A 15,337-nucleotide genomic window follows, 5' to 3' on the forward strand; every position below is an offset into this window, starting at 1 on the left:
TGGACAAAACAAATTGAAAAATCTCATTCTTTGTGTACCACATCAGCAGTGGTGGAAAAGCAGAGCAAGGTTGCGGCGTGATCCTTCTGGTACCCATGGGGGCCCTTCACAAGGGATCCCGGGTCCGATGTTTTCCGTAGGAAAATAATAAAGAGTTAAAATGTGCCTCAAATGATTGTTTGAAAATCGGGAGCACAAGGAGTGCTGGAAGAATGTCATTTCAAAGGGAGGTCAGGAAGAATGGGTGCACTGAACCACAGCGAGGTGCTCCTGCAACAGGTTGGTCCGACATTCCCGGTGCTCCTTTGCTGCCGGAGCGGTGCCATCCAGGCAGGATGCTGGAGCGCTCCTCTGTTTTTTCGGGTAGCCTGTCATCCCTCAGAACAGAACAGTTGTGTGGGGGTGGGGAGCGTCGTATTCAAAAGTGGGTGAAGTGGAAGCCAGCCAAAATCCTGCAAATTTATAAGGAACAGCAAACACTGATTTCTTTGAGGAAAGGTCGGTGCGTTTGCCTGCAAGCTCAGCCCTGGTAGGAGTGTGTGAGGAAATGGAAACTGAGCTCCACTATGCAGGGCTTTTTTCATGATCTAGCCAGGCAGAGGCACACAGAGATGCTTATTTTGGGAGGTGGTGGAGTGTTTCTGTAATAATTTCATCAAATTTCGGTTCACATAGAGCATCTGTAAGAGTAGCACACCCACAGCTTCATCTAGTGTGTTCTGTTTGTTGGAAACAAAATGCCTTCCTTTGAATTTGGAAGTGGTTTCGCCCAGAAGAGTGTGTGCTGCATGTATTTTCCCTCCCTGTTTTGCATCCTAAACCTGCCAGGTCCTCACTGCTCATTGCGTTGATGAGCACAAGGTGTTTCTGACCGAGTGATACCTGTGCTGGTGGCAGACTGTGTGGAAGCCTGTGCTGGACCACAGTGGGCAGAGCTGGGAGGCACACTGACTGCAGGCAGAGTAGGGAAATCACGAGGAAATGAACTGAGATTGCTCTCTAAAGGAAAGGGTTGGAACGAATGCTGGGCTATCCCTGCGGGGTCCTCGCAGTGCACCTGGTAGCCTGCTGGATAGCGAATAACTCACTTTAGGAAGATTTCATTTTGGTCTGACAATTTTTTCCCCCTGTTGACACTGAACATGTAGGAGCATGTAGTGTTTGAAACACAATATGCAAAACACTGTATTAGTAACTGACTCCATAACATTCCTGCGTTGCTGCCTACAGCGTGCTGATTTTATAAGCTCCTCACATGAGCTGGCAAAGGGAGGACGTGGAAGCAGTGAGCTGGAGTCACAAGAGAGCACCAGAGATTGCCTTTAACTATTTACACTTCTGGAGGCCTCCAGCACCCACCAGAGTCTGGGGAGGGGTTTGGCCTTTCCAAAAGGAGGATGATAACAGCCTCCTGCAGCTCCAGCTGATGTTGTGTTTCTGGAACAAGGACAGGGTATTTCCTATCAGCGCTGTGTGTGTGCATGGTCTGGTCAGGCTGTACCTCCCGAAGGCCACAGGCGTAGGAGAAGCAAGGGCTGGGGCGTGTGAAGTCACCATGAAGTATGAGGAGGTATCAGTGTTTGGCTGCTTGCCTCTGGGCAAGCAGAAACTGGACTTATCTGCAGCAGATAAGCAATAGCAAGAAAACACGGTGGTTGTGCTCCACCGTGTACAGGAGCCTGGGTTCTCTGTAAACAAGTTCTTCAGCAAAAATGTCTGCTTTCAGACAGCTGGCAAGGAAACAGAGAAGCCAGGTAGTGTGAAGGCATTTTGGCTGGAGAACTGGGTTCTCAGTTGGCCATCATGGCCTCAAAAGGAGATGCTGCAACAAATCGCTCTGCCGCTTTAAAATGAATGTCAAAACCCACATTCAGCTCAGCAGCGGTGCTGGACTAGAACACAGCCCGCTTGCTACAGAGATGAAGAAAAAACCACCAAAATAGAACATTTCATCACTGCTCACGGGGCGGCAAGAGCTGAGCACAGCACGTTGCTGAGAGCAATTGCAATAGTGGAACAGGAAGTCTCCTCCCCCTCCCCGGGCTCCGTGCAGAGCGCTGATCAAAAGGATGTAAAGCTTGTTTACAAGATGTATGCAAAATATAGTTGGGAAGAAAAATAAGGGCTTTACAGACCGGGCTGCGCTAAGAATACGTGACGTCACGTTAATATGGGTTGTAGCCAGTGACCCAAAGTCGTCGTAACACTGAGGAGCTAACCAAGAAGGTGCCTTTCTCTGTAGGACTGCATCCAGTGAGCTGCTGGAAATACACGCTGAGAAAGCTTCCTGTGTGCCTGTGGAGGAAAGCCACGTTGACACCAAACCTTACTAGTGAAGCCTCGTGTCCGTCCCCAACTTCAGGACCTGGTGGTGGTTAGGATAACCCTAACCCTGATGCTTTAAGGTGGGAAAGAAAACAAGAGTTTGGCATTTGAAAGCTTATGGTGGGATTGAAACTGCTTCAGAGTCTGGAGCAAAATGGCAAAGGTGTCGTTAGACCAGTGATGGATTGTGTTCGTGCCTATAGAAACAAGTCACTTCTGCAGTGATGATAAAGTTGCATTACAGCCTTGCTCACCTTCCTCTGCTTCTGAGAGAGAGGCACTTTCTGACCTCTCAGTGAGTCTTAAAGCTTAATCCATTGTTTGCAAAGCTCTTTAAGATCCTTGTTTGGGAGCACTAGAATCTGGAGGATTAAAAACAATTTATTTCTGTGTATCTTGTATAATGTGCATCTCAGAGCCTTTCCAGAGGAGGAATTGTGAGCTGGGGGAGATGGCAGGTCTGTGAGGTAAACACCAGGGATGAAGTGGCTTGGAATAACAGAGAGGGTAAAAGCAGAAGGCTGGTTCCCTGTTGTGGAGACCTGGCTGTCAGAAGGGTGAGTTTCCAGCCCTGGAGGAGAGGGCTGGATGCAGTAGAGCTGTCTTCCTCTTAATCCCATTTACAGACCCATCTGGTCAGTGCTCCTTGTGAAGGGCAGCATGTGGATTTTCCCTCTGCTGTTTGTGCCCTTCGATCATACACACCAGGAAGCAGGAATCTCACTTGTTCTTGCCCAGTGTGTTTTGTCAGCTCCAGTCTACCAGACAAGCTCACAGGAATTAATGCCAGTGATACAGACATCAGTGAAGGTGCTGCTTCCTGTGGGGCCCTGGCTCGTGGGGGGGAGACCTTCACTGTGAGGCTCCTTGCACCCACCCATCTTGACATCCCTCCTGGCCGCTGTGCCTTCCCTGATGCCGCTGCCTCTCTTCAGAAGAGGCTGTGTGTGCGCAGATATCAGTGCTCCTGCCCTTAGAGAGGGCTTTGCCACCCTCACCATCCTCACCCACCTTGTCCCCGTGTTCCTGCTGCAGCACTGGTGCCAAAGGCATCTCTTCATCTCCTCATGTGCGAGGTCAGAAGTGACTTCTTCTTGGAGAAGAGGCGACCCGGTGCTTTGGACATAGGAGGTGCTTTGACTCCCATGGGGAAGCAGAAACTGGTGATTAAATTGTTTCCCCAGGTGCAGGCCTGAGCGTTCCATGTAGGTGTGTTGCTCTCAGGTGACATTTGTCTTTTAAACACAGTGCTTTCCCATGTGAGCTTGTTTGGAGTCACAGAATGTGAGTGTTTCTGTTGTGTCCGATCATGAACATGAGGTGGGTCTGAACTAAAGACTACACTGGCTGGGATTTCTAGTTTGGGTTCTCCCCAAGGGATGTCCTAAGCACTGGTGATGCCATGAGCAAGGATCAAGGTCGTGCTCTCCAAATGATGTCCATCCACACTTGAAACCCTCAGTATTTTGTTGTACAGAAATGGGAGAGCTCAGCAGAAGCATCCATCAGCCGTTACGTGCTGCTGCTAATGTGCAGGGGAGACTCGTGTGGGGCTGGAGGTGCTGAGGCTGGGCTGTATGTTTGTGAGTAGGTGTAGGTGTGGTGCAGGGACATTCTTGAGGTGTGGGTGTGCTGGAGCCAAAGGCTGGGTAAGGCTAGCAGCAGGCACTGCTCACCACTGGGATAGAGTAGAAGGGATGCTCTGGGTTGCTGCTGTTTCCATTGGCCTGGCACCATAAGGTTGGGTTTATCCTAAACCCAGTACTGTTTCTTATTCCCCAGTACCCCTGGGGTTAGAGCACTCCCTGTGTTACGGGAGCTGCTGAAGATTATTTGGGTAGTAGGTGCGACCAACTCACAGACAGGCTTTGCTACAGCATAGCTAATGAGATTAACATAGTGTTCACTTAAGCAAAGAGAAAAGAAGAGGCTGGTTGGCTGAATGGGGCTCAGAAGACTCATTTCATGTGCTAGGACTTGGAAACACAAGCTTAGCAAGGAGAAAGTTCAGAGCATCTGGTGGGTTGGAAGCCTGTCTGTTAATGACTGCCAGAGCCTGGGCAGGGTGCTGGGAGCGCAGTCGCCTTCTAAACATCTGCTGCCCTCCGGATTCGGGCCGACCTTGTCTGACACCCATCCCGCTCGCTTTGTTCCAGGCTGTGTGTTGAAATAGAGGAAGGTCCCTGCTGGCTGGAAGATGAAGCTAAAGAAATGGGACTGAAAGCACTGGGTTTCTTAGGCAGGTTGCTAGCATGAGAACAGCCTATCACAGGGCTGCAGCAGACCTCGCATCCTTTAAATATTAGGGTATTAGGCTCTGCTTTAAATACTGCCTTGGTTTTTAAATATCTGCTGTAGCTGCTGGTCCATATCTGCAGAAAGTGCAGGGATGAACCCTGGGAAGTTTTCTCTGTGCCTGTGGGGCTGTTAGCTGAGATGGGTGCAATGAGGCCTTTTGGCTTTGGAAGCGATTTTGTTAATTTGAACTATTTTTGTTGGTCTTTCTTCACTTCTCTCCCTTATGTCTGTGACTCTCTTGCCTGCTGCTCTAATTACTTCTTAACACCCAGTTGCTTCATGAGGCCACTCCAATGTATGTGTTAGTGGTGCTGCTGTGCTAAATACCTGCGGTTCCACCTGCCCAGCATCCAGTAATCCAGGCCGGTTTCCCTGCTTCCTTCTCCTGGCTCTCTGCAACCTCAGCTGAACGTTCTTTGATGTGGACTTAAGTGCCATTTGAGCTCTAGAAGTAACATTTCGCTCAGAACATGCTTTTCCACTTGTTCTGCTTGATCTTGCGACTATTAAGTAGTTTTAAATAAAGATTCTTTTTTTTTTTTGCCTCTTGCACCGTCTGCACCGAAGCGCAGCGACTTGGAACAGGCGCCAGATCTTTCCCAAGCACAGTAGAGGAGTAATTCCAAGCTTGACATAAACGTTCTGTTCCTGGTGCCCTCGTGTACTGTACGCTTAGTTGGTGTGTACCCTCCATCCCCAAACCATCACCCTCAATTGTCCTGAAGTAAATGGTGTGTGGTGCATGTCACAGAAACCCAGTGCTCACAGAGCCAAGGAGAATGAGAGCAGCTCCTGGGAGCTGAGCATGTCGGGAGAACTTTCGATCCTGAGGGTTAACTGTGGCACATGAGGGAGCCACCCTGGAGCTCTGCCTTTGGAGCAGGGCTTTTACAAAGCACCCCTGCTGACACCGCGAGCTGCTGGCTCGTATTTAAGTTCTTGTGTCCGTTTTAACCTCTACCGATACAGAGCTCCAGTGCGAAGCTGCTCCCAAAGTGGGAAGATCTGCTGGGGTTGCTATAGCGAAAGGCTGGAGGTGTCTTCAGGAGTTTAAATCAGGCCTGTGCACTGGTAAACATGGGCTACACGTAAAGTAAGAGCTACTGCTGCAGTGCTTGTGTCGGATGGGGGGAGCAAGGGGCTTGCACCAGCCTGTTGGGCTGAGCGTGCCAGTGGAGCAGCGGGCAGGGAAACACATGCCATTGGGTTTAAGGGAAAAGAGACCAAGCTGTTGGATCTAAGGAAAGAGATACTGCTACTGATGTTTCGTGAGTGAGCAGTAGGCTGTGGTTCCTGGTGCCTAAACCCCCTCCTGTGTGGAATATCCCCTCCTCTGCTGCTCCAACCTTCCAACAGCAATGGAGATACACTGTGGTATCCCAGCCATGCTTTTATTGTCCTCTCCTTCTTTGACTTCATTACGCCTGGGTCTCTGTAACCTCTTTAACATGTGTAAATACTGAAATGACATTATCTTTAAAGAGCCCTTTACTAAAAACGTACTGACCTTCCTCATCAGAAGAAACTTGCCCGTAGCTGCTTTTCTCCTTCCCCGCGTTTTGACAAGTATCGAGGGCAGGATGGTGAATCATCTCACCAGGGCGACGGCTGGGGCTGAAAACCAGGCAGGTTTCTTCAGACACGGCTCCAACGTGATGCTCCGCATGCAGCACATCCCCAGCCACGGGATCGGGGGGTTGCTCCCCCCGGGGGGGGTCCCAGGACACTGCCTCTTGCTGGGTTTGCAGTTCAGAGCAGCTCTAAACCTCATTAACTGTCAGCCCGGGGGCCTCCAGTGTGTGCTGAGGCCCTGCTCTGCTCAGCTGACTCAGGACCAGACTTTATGGGCGATCAGTCGCAGCTGCAGCCGCTGTGAGCTGTGCCCCAGGGGCTGGTTTGTGCATAGTGGGCACTGCTGGCTGGTCCCTGGTACATCAGAAAGCATTGATACGAATATCCTCATCCCATCCCCTTCCAAACCAGCGCTGGGTCCGAGCGGGTCGAGCTGATGTGAGACCTGCACCCCAGTACCGTGCCAGCAGCCCCCTGGTCTGTGAGGCCAGTGGAGCATCGCCCCACAGGGCTTCTGCCCTGCAGACCTCTCACTGGGAGGGAGTTTAAAGCCAAGGAAGATGGGGAAGGGCAGGCACTCGGTGTGGTGGGCTTCACCAGACACGGGGCATGTACCCGAGTACAGCTCTTTGGCTCTGCACAGGGGACTTTGGGTTCCTTGTGGAGGGAGAGACGACTTGCCATGAAAGACTGGTGTGTGAGGGGCTAAACTGCCAACAGTTTGAAGCCTTTTAGTGTGGGCTTTTAATGAGGGCTTCACAGTTGTTTAAATGCAGTTCCATAGAGCAGGGGCAGGAAAGCAGATGGGTGCCGTGCCTCTGTGGCCACAGTGCTGCCTGTCCCTGTCCCCCTGGTCAGCATCGGTGTTCCTCCTGCCCTGGGCAGCAGAGCCCATCCCTAGGGCTCTCAGGGCAGCTGTGCCTACTTCTGCCTGGGATCCTGTGTTTCCTTCAGGGATTGCTGGAAACTCCCCACATCCGTGTGCTGTTTATTGCTTTGGAGCCGATCGCTGGATGAGTGGGGTGGTCTTACTGCTTTGGCATTGCTAATGATTGCTGGAGCAGACGACCCTTTCCTGTATGGTTCTGGTGGAGCCTTCGGCGTGCAAGGATGATCAGAGAAAGGTTCCCCCCCTCCCCTTGTAAAATATATTCCGGCTCCAGTTTGTAATGTGGTGAGAGGGGGAGCGAGAGAAGGGAACAACAGCATTAGCGGATGTAGAAGTAGCTGGAATGAGAAGCTTTTGTGCCATTAATAACAGTCCTGGCTGGCAGCCAAGGCTGGGAGTGTGGGATTAGCCTGAACAATCAAGACTGCAGGATCAAAACAAGGAGGCAGGAACAGCGAGGTCACACTGCTGCCATCTGCGCTGCCGCAGTGGTGGGAGGGAGCGGAAGAGGGGGCTGCGCTGGAGGAGCGGTGCGATGGCGCAGGCGGTGGGTGCCCGCTGCCTCCCCAGCACCAGCCCTGCCTTTGGGCATCGGCTCGCCCCGCTCTGCCCGAGCCCCACGGCGTGAGCTTGGCTGCAGCCTCTCGTTGTAAGGAAATAAATGGCTTCTCGGAAGCAGAAGCGCTGGGGCTGGGTCGTGCACGGCTGCGCCGGACTGAGGAGCCAAACAGCATCTGTGGCCGTGGGCTTGGGGTGGGTGTCTTCGTGTGGCAGCGTCTCTGCCGTGACACTTGTGAAGCCATCTGGTGACCAGAGGGTGGGGAGAGGTCAGTGGCCGGATCTGGCTGCAGCTCTGCTGTGGGTTAAGGCAGCTTGCTCCATGCTGAGCAGAGGGCACCCAGACCTTCCTGGGGCTGTGTGTGCTCTTTTACATCACCCCTTCAGAGGGAGTGACTTGAGATTGCAGCTGAAAGATGGTTTTCTGAAGCAGATGGAGGCAAATGTTGTGTTTCACTCTGGTCTCCATCAGCTTCTGCTCAGATACCTTCCTAGAGTATCACAAAGCAAAATGATTTGCATCATTTATGTCATTTCTCCTCTTTTTCTCCCTCTGACCTAGTAAATCTTACTGTCCTGTGAATGTAAATACAAAAGCTGAAATGCAGTGGAAGCAAAGCAGTGTCCCACAAACAGCCTCCCAGCTCTTGCTAAAAATATCTCTGTGCGGTGCAGTAACTCCCAGGCATTCTTTTGTCTGACTGCTTTTGAATTCCCTAATTGAAGTTGGTTGGAGGGCAGTGCACCAGTTTCCTGAATAGCTCAGATGTTGATTGTGAGTTAAAAAACAAGAGCAAAACTGTTTTTCCCTTTGTGCAGCCGCGCTTTTTATTTACCTCCCCCTACTCCCTCGTTTTTAATATCTGTTTTTTTTTTCATTGAGATTTATTTTATAAGACAACCACATTAAATACATCTGCAGGGAAGGGGCCTGGGAGGCAGCGCGCAGGAAGACACAGTTTTTGGTACGTGATGCCACGTGTGCGTTGGAGCCAGGGTGCCGCTCCATCGGAAACGTCCAGGCTGGCGCAGGGATGCGGTGCAAATGGAGCTTAACATAGTAGGAAGTGTTAATAAAGGTTCCTAATTGCCTACTAATAACTAAATCTGTGGAATTTGGCAGCAGTTAGGATAGAGTTTTCTCCTGCAATCTGTCCCTTTCCTTTAGAAAGAGCAAAGTTGCTTCACTGACGTGCACCAGTGAATCCTAAATTCATGGAAGGTACTGGGGGAAAGTGTTCCGGGTTCCACATGGCCTTCACCCTTCCATAGAGCCTGCCGGGGTGCTTCCCTGGGCAAGGAATGCTGCGGTTCAGGCCAGCATTCCAAGGTTTAACAGGGGAAGGAGAAGAAAATCAGGCTGTTTTCCTCCTTTCTGCTTCCTTTTCTATTTGAACTTTGGAAAGGAGAAAGCCAGGCTCCTTTCAGGAGACCCCAAAAGGCTGCTGGAGGCACTGTGTGTGCCTGCCATCATGGGGACAGGGAGGAAAAGTTCGTGACCAGTCATTTGTGACAAGTCGTGGCCAGTCCAAGAGGCTCCCCAGAATGTATCTGTTGGGTGAATGTGATAAACCACCAGTGCTCAGAAGCTCCTCTGTGGCCGGTAAACAAACACAAACATTGCCTTCACTGGAGTAAATTAAAGGTTTGAAATTGCGATGGAGATCGGAGAGAAGCTGATTTCAGATGCTGCTTCAGGAGCTGGGATTTATTCCGGTCCTCTGTAGTGGGAGACATTTCATAGCTGCTCAGCAGCAGCAGAAAAACAAGCACAAATATTTCCGTCTTCAGGGATAACTGCAGTGAAGCAAAGGGGGACTCACTGTACTGCTCGTTGGTACCCAGATACTTCCCCATCACCCTCCACGTCCCCAGCATGTGGAGTTGGGTGCTGGGTGCTGCACCCCAGCAGGAGCAGGGACTGGTGCCTACCGCCCCTGGCCTGGGGACTGCTTTCCATGGACCATCTTCATAGTTTTGCCTCTCCAAAAGCAGAGCACAGTGGGAGAGGTTGGGGCATGGCCAGCAGCACTGGGCTGGAGCAGGATTGCAGCGCTGAGGTCGCAATGCCCTATGCTTAGCTCCCGGGTTAATGTTTAATCTGTTTGTGTTTCAGTCCCTTGGGTTGTTTGATGTTGCGGGGCACTTTGTATAGATCTGGACTGTAGATGAGGAGCCCAGCTCATGTGAGGGCACTGGACTGTAGATGAGCAGCCCCAGCCCCTGTGGGGGCTCTGGTAGATGAGCAGCCCCAGCCCCTATGAGGGGTATTGCTTATCTGCTATAGAGGAATCTGGAGAATTCAGTGGGGAGGAAAATGAGTTTTTCTCTTTTTCCAATGGGGGGAAACCAAGTCTGGGTGGGTGACACTGTGATGTTTTATGTACTTGGGCTGCTCCCTGCTTTGGGAGCCTGTATGTTAAGTTTCCACCTGGCCAAAACATTTTCACTCTGACTATAAACCTTCGAGGGGAGAGTGCTCAAATGGAAAAGTTGACGCATCCTTATCTGTGGTGCAGTCTCGGGATGATAGAGGAATCTGAGCCCTGGTTTCTGTCAGGCTTGAAGCTTTCCTCTCTCCTTCCAGCAAAGTGCATACCATTGCCTTGGAGCGGTTCCTTCATCAGGGCACATCCTTCAAGGAGTGGACTTTGGTCAAGAATACAGGTCTGGTTTTGGTTTAAATACACATGATGTTCCCCGATGAGTGCCTCTGATATCTCCTTGCAGCGGCCCAGAGTCTTTGAGTAGATCTCCTTGGAGTGCTGCAGCATCGCCTTCCCAGCAAACAGCAGCATCCCTTCTCCAGAAACTTTAGCCCTTGCCTTCAGTGTGCAGTTATTCTTGCAGGAGGCATTCAAGTCATCCATCCCCCTCGTGCAGTAAGTGACACTTCTACGAATGACTGATGCTTAACATAGTCAAGGGTCACCTTACTTAGCTCTCGGTGCCTTAGGCTTTCATTGCTGTGTGCGTGAGCAGCCTTTCAGACTTACAGGTCTGCTGTGGGCGGTTTGCTACCAGGAGAAATAGCCTGGTGCTCTATTTGCCAGCAGTTCTGGAGCCCATCGCTCCCCTTGCACCATAACCCTGATAACTGACCCGAACGGGCGGCTGCGGGTCAGGCTGACATCTGGCACCGCTGCCAGGAGGGAGGGCAGTGGGACTGGTGACTTCAAGGGAAGGAGCGGGAGGAGAATGGGAAGAGAAGGGAAGGGGCAACGGCAGAGGCAGGAGCTCCTGGAGCTGCGGGGTAAGACGGGCAGAACTGGAGAAGGGGCAGAACATAGTGCTGGGTGATTTCTGCAAGCGGCCGGTTGCTTCCGCAGGATGTCTTGGGGCTGAGGGCACTGCTAGTCTGCTCGTGAGGCACTACAAACCGTAAGGGTTGTGGTTAATTGCCATGTATCTGTCATGTCTGGATTTTCATTTGTCTTGAGACAGGATGCGTTTGCAGATGAAGTTTGGAAATAGCTGAGGATCAAGTGTGGTATGTTCTTTGGCAGAGTATTTTGCTCACTGTTGGTGTTTGGTGATGCAGATCTGCATGTGCGTTCAAAGTCTGTAGCTAATGTTACAATTTCCTTCCTGCTCTGAGCTTCTGTTTTCTATGCTTACACCTTTCTGGAAGCCTCCTTTCAGGCTACCCAATTCCCTGCTTGGTTTTGTATTCAAGGAGTCTTTTTCTCTTGAGGCTTGAGAAAAACCTTTTCCCTGCAGGTCCATAAAGGAATAATACTCTTTTTACTGGCTGAAAACCAGACCAGTATTTCAGTAGGCTGAGCCTGCTACAGGGCATTTTATTGAAGAGACTGTGTTTCCCTGAGTGGTGAAGCTCTTGCTGCCAAAGCAGAGATGGAGGGTTGGTGGTTTGTTGTCCTGGTCAAAACCTCATTCCCCTGCTCCCTGCTTCCATCCCGCATTCCTCAGTGTGTGATGCTTGGGAGCGGGGAACGGTCCTGCTCTGGAGGCAGGCGGGATGGTGCTCGGGACACAGGCCGTTCCAGCTCGGTGTGTGATGGGGAGGAAGGCTTTGCAGTCTGGTTGTTTTCAGGGTCGCCCGTTCCTGTGCTCAGGTGGCCACAAAACTTCCTTTTCTTGGGCACTCTTGAGTGCCTGCAAATGGGGTTGATGCTCATGCACCCTCACAGAGATCTTCATCTGTTTGGGAGGGAATTTACTCCTTTAAAATGGCTTTGCTTGTAGGGAAGAGTTGTTTACTGGTTGTGCATCTGCTCTGCTGTCTCCATCCCTGCTTGGCTAAGAATAGAACCCGGAGTGTTGCTCTGCGCGCCGTACAGCTGCGGCTGCTGAAAAACTCATTTGCCAAAATGCTTTGTATGTTCGTGGCTGAGCAGGCAATGGAGCTGGGGTCCAAAACTGCCCCTCTCTGCTCCAATCACTAATCAGCATTGCCTCTCAAAGGCCTATTGATAGTGCGTGCAAGCTGATATTGCAGAAATAAACTTTAAATAACCTCCCTTCGGTTTCTGTAAATCCTGAGTCGCAGGTGCACACCATTATCTATAGGTACTCATAAGGCCATGCTCACCACGATGGTCTTACCACTCTATTTAATTGCAGAGCACCCTTTTGGAGTAGCCTTTAGAAATCCCTATCACCGTTGGGCTATCTTCATTAAATGAATGGGGCTGTTGTCTGTCTGACAGCTGCCATTTTAATCCTGTGGTATTGTATTTCCTTGCAGGAGGCTCAACCTCACGAGGCATATTAGGCCTGAGAAAATCCAGGTTCCATTAGAAACCATTGGAAATGAGTTTCCAGGTTGATGTAAGGTAAATCGATAATGCCTATAGTATCCCGAGCTGAACTTAACGACGGAGCCAACGGTTCATTTAACCACTTCTTTAACAGCACTTTCAAAATCATTCCTGTTAAGACTTATTTTCTCACTCTGAATCTGCTGTTACGAAATTTTTTGGGCAGCATTTTTTTCGCGTTCTGCCAGAACTTTGTGATGTCCTCATCACCCCCGTGCTTAGGAGGAACCGTGGTTGCTATTGCAGTGCCCAGACAAGCCTCGGTGCCGAGGCAGCCACTCCATTACTGCAGGGCTGTGAGTTTGAGAAAGGAATGCACAAAGCCTGTGACCAGGGCCTGCACCCTTGCGTGGTGCTGTCCTAGCCTGATGTGTGGCATGTCCCTGTCCCCTCTCATTGCCACCTTCCAGTCCCTGTGGCACGGGGGGTGTGCTCCTTGCTGGGGGCACAAGCATATTCCTTCGGTCACGGCCATTCCCCACTGCTCTGTCGCGCCTCCTCTGCTGTTTTGCAGAGAGATCCTGGAAGGAAACAGGAATTTGGTTGCAGAATAATTGAATTAAGAAAGATTAATTGTTTTCAGTGTTTTAATATCAGATTCTGCTATTTTTTAATCTATTTGAAATTAGCTCTAATAAGCAAATTGTCTGTTCTCCAAGCAAATATTCCATACTCATGAATCTTTTAAGCTAAATATAGAATCAAAGAATCCCAGACTGGTTTGAGTTGAAAGGGACCTTAAAGCTCCTCCAGCTCCAACCCCTGCCACAGGCAGGGACCCCTTCCACTGGAGCAGCTTGCTCCAAGCCCCTGTGTCCAACCTGGCCTTGAACACTGCCAGGGATGGGGCAGCCACATCTTCTCTGGGCACCCTGTGCCAGCACCTCAGCACAGATATGGTAAAGGACCACTGAATTTTCCTGTCCTGTTCCAGCTAATGCTTGCATGAAGTGAGGAAGATGATTACACACTAGGAGCCGGGTTGGGATCAGGCAGGAGCAGGCAATTGCTGCATGTATTGCATCACCCAGTGCACATGGGACAGCGTTGGTCCAAGCCTGCTTTGGGCAGGCCAGCGATACCCAGCACTACACAAAGCTTGGCAGGGCAGAGTTGCAGATTATGCTTTTTTATATACAAATTTGAGGTGATTCAGTGGAGATTTCTACTAGATAACCGATCGGTGCCACATGATTGTTATCTTTTTGGTTCTCTAGTATCTGCCTTGCAATGAAGTTTTATCATCTCGTGGAAACTCAGCCTTATTTAACAGCCCTTGAACTGTCAGATATTAAAATAATGTCTCTTGAACCACTTGAATGGGATAAGACTTACCTTATATAGGGCTTGTATAGGTCTTAGAAAACCTGTAATTCCTCCTCCTCCCGCCACACTGATGTTACTATCAGGCTTTTCTTCTTAGCTGGGACAAAGAGAAGATCTGAGTTGCTAGAAATTGATTTATTTTGATTACTGAAAACCTTAGCGCCGCTAATTTAGTCAGCACGTTATGAATGTAGGTTCTGTGTGTTCAAACTGTTCTTGGGTTTTTTTACTTAATAAGTTCTCCAGATAGTTGCCATGGAAATAATCCTGGATTCGGATAGGATGTAAAGGCCCCGAAGACTCCGGTTCAGTGACAGCAGAGCGTGGTCTGCACGTTCCATGCTCAGCTCCTGGTCAAAATCTGGTTTTCATTGGTGATGCCGTCTCTGACACTCGCTTGTTCCTTCCATGGCTGTCCCGGTTCCCCCCTTTTGGCGTTTGGGTCAGGTTTTTATGGTACTGAAAATGCTGGTTTTCACAGTGAGAGGGTTGGTTATGGTTTTCTGTCTTGTGCTGGGCTGAACCATATGAAAACACATGGATTTAGCTGTCGCCTTTGCCTTACCCGAGCTTCTGGGTGGAGTCTGTGCTGCCCCCTCTCTGTTCCTGATGTTCTGGGTGCTGCTGGAGGTGCCGGTCCCAATGGTGCTGCAGCAGGAGGCTCTCCTGGGCCCCGGTTTGTGCCGCAGAACAAACCTGCTTCCTCTGGGCCTGTGTGTGCCTTTCCAGCAACTTCCCTTTGGTGCAAATGTTGTGTTGTTCATGATGGTGCCAGGTGCTGTTTTCAGTCCTGATCGCCGGAATTGTTTTGTGCCTCTGAACCAAACCTGGGTGGTGCTTGTTGCTTGAAACAAGGCATCCAGTCCCAATTGCAGGAAAACCCAGGTTGTTTTCCTGGCTTCACAAGGCTTGAAAACTGCCTTCTTATTGAAGCAGGATTCGGCATTAGTTTGAGGCATGGGAGAGGTATTTGATGCAGCGTATAGGATATGTGAATCCCGTTGGTCAGTGGGAAAGGACCGGGTGTGGGAGCTGCAGAAGCAACAGCTCACCTTCCTGTACCTGATACTTGCTAGAGTGATTCCCTGTGGAAGCATCTCTTGCAGTAACAAAAACCCTGAAGCAGCTAAAGATAAAAATGTAATAGCTTTTATACAGATATGGGGCCAAATGAATAGTGTGTTTAAGAGCATGTTTCAAAGGTCTGAAAAGTGGCCATGGTTGATTTGGTTTTGGGGTGAACAGTGGAAGAGGTTTGCTGGTGAGTTGTAGGGACAAAGGCCTGGGGAGTCCCTTGGTGGAAAAATAGAGGAGAATCAGCCCTTGGCTGTGCATTTCCAGTTTATAGCTGGAACAAAAAAATTGTGATATTTTTCCTTTTATGTATTGTAATTTTTAATATATTTTCTGGGGAGCTGACAAGTGCTTTCTCTTCCCCCCCCCAATATCTACATACATGGTTGAATAGCTCTTGCTGTATTACACAGAGAAGGCTCTGGGGAGACCTCAGAGTAGCTTCCAGTGCCTAAAGGGGCTGCAGGAAAGCTGCAGAGGGGCTTTGGACAAGGGCCTGCAGGGACAGGCCAAG

The 15,337-nt window shown here is 50.2% G+C and overlaps 1 protein-coding gene across 4 annotated transcripts in view; it reads left to right on the plus strand.

The window, feature by feature from the left end:
* Nucleotides 1-15,337, plus strand: part of ANKRD11 (ankyrin repeat domain containing 11) — a 153,632-nt gene that overhangs the window by 67,759 nt on the left and 70,536 nt on the right. Inside the window, exon 3 of one of the 4 annotated variants that reach the window (XM_062628956.1) lies at nucleotides 2,243-2,405. The exons of the other annotated variants lie outside the window; for them this stretch is intronic. The gene's annotated coding sequence lies outside the window, so the exon portion shown is untranslated. The remainder of the gene's footprint in view (nucleotides 1-2,242; nucleotides 2,406-15,337) is intronic. 4 annotated transcript variants of the gene reach the window in all.

The sequence above is a fragment of the Pezoporus occidentalis genome, unplaced genomic scaffold (genome assembly GCF_034315485.1).
Source record: "Pezoporus occidentalis ecotype Australia unplaced genomic scaffold, CSIRO_AGI_Poc_V1 ctg326, whole genome shotgun sequence".
NCBI lineage: Eukaryota > Metazoa > Chordata > Aves > Psittaciformes > Psittacidae > Pezoporus > Pezoporus occidentalis.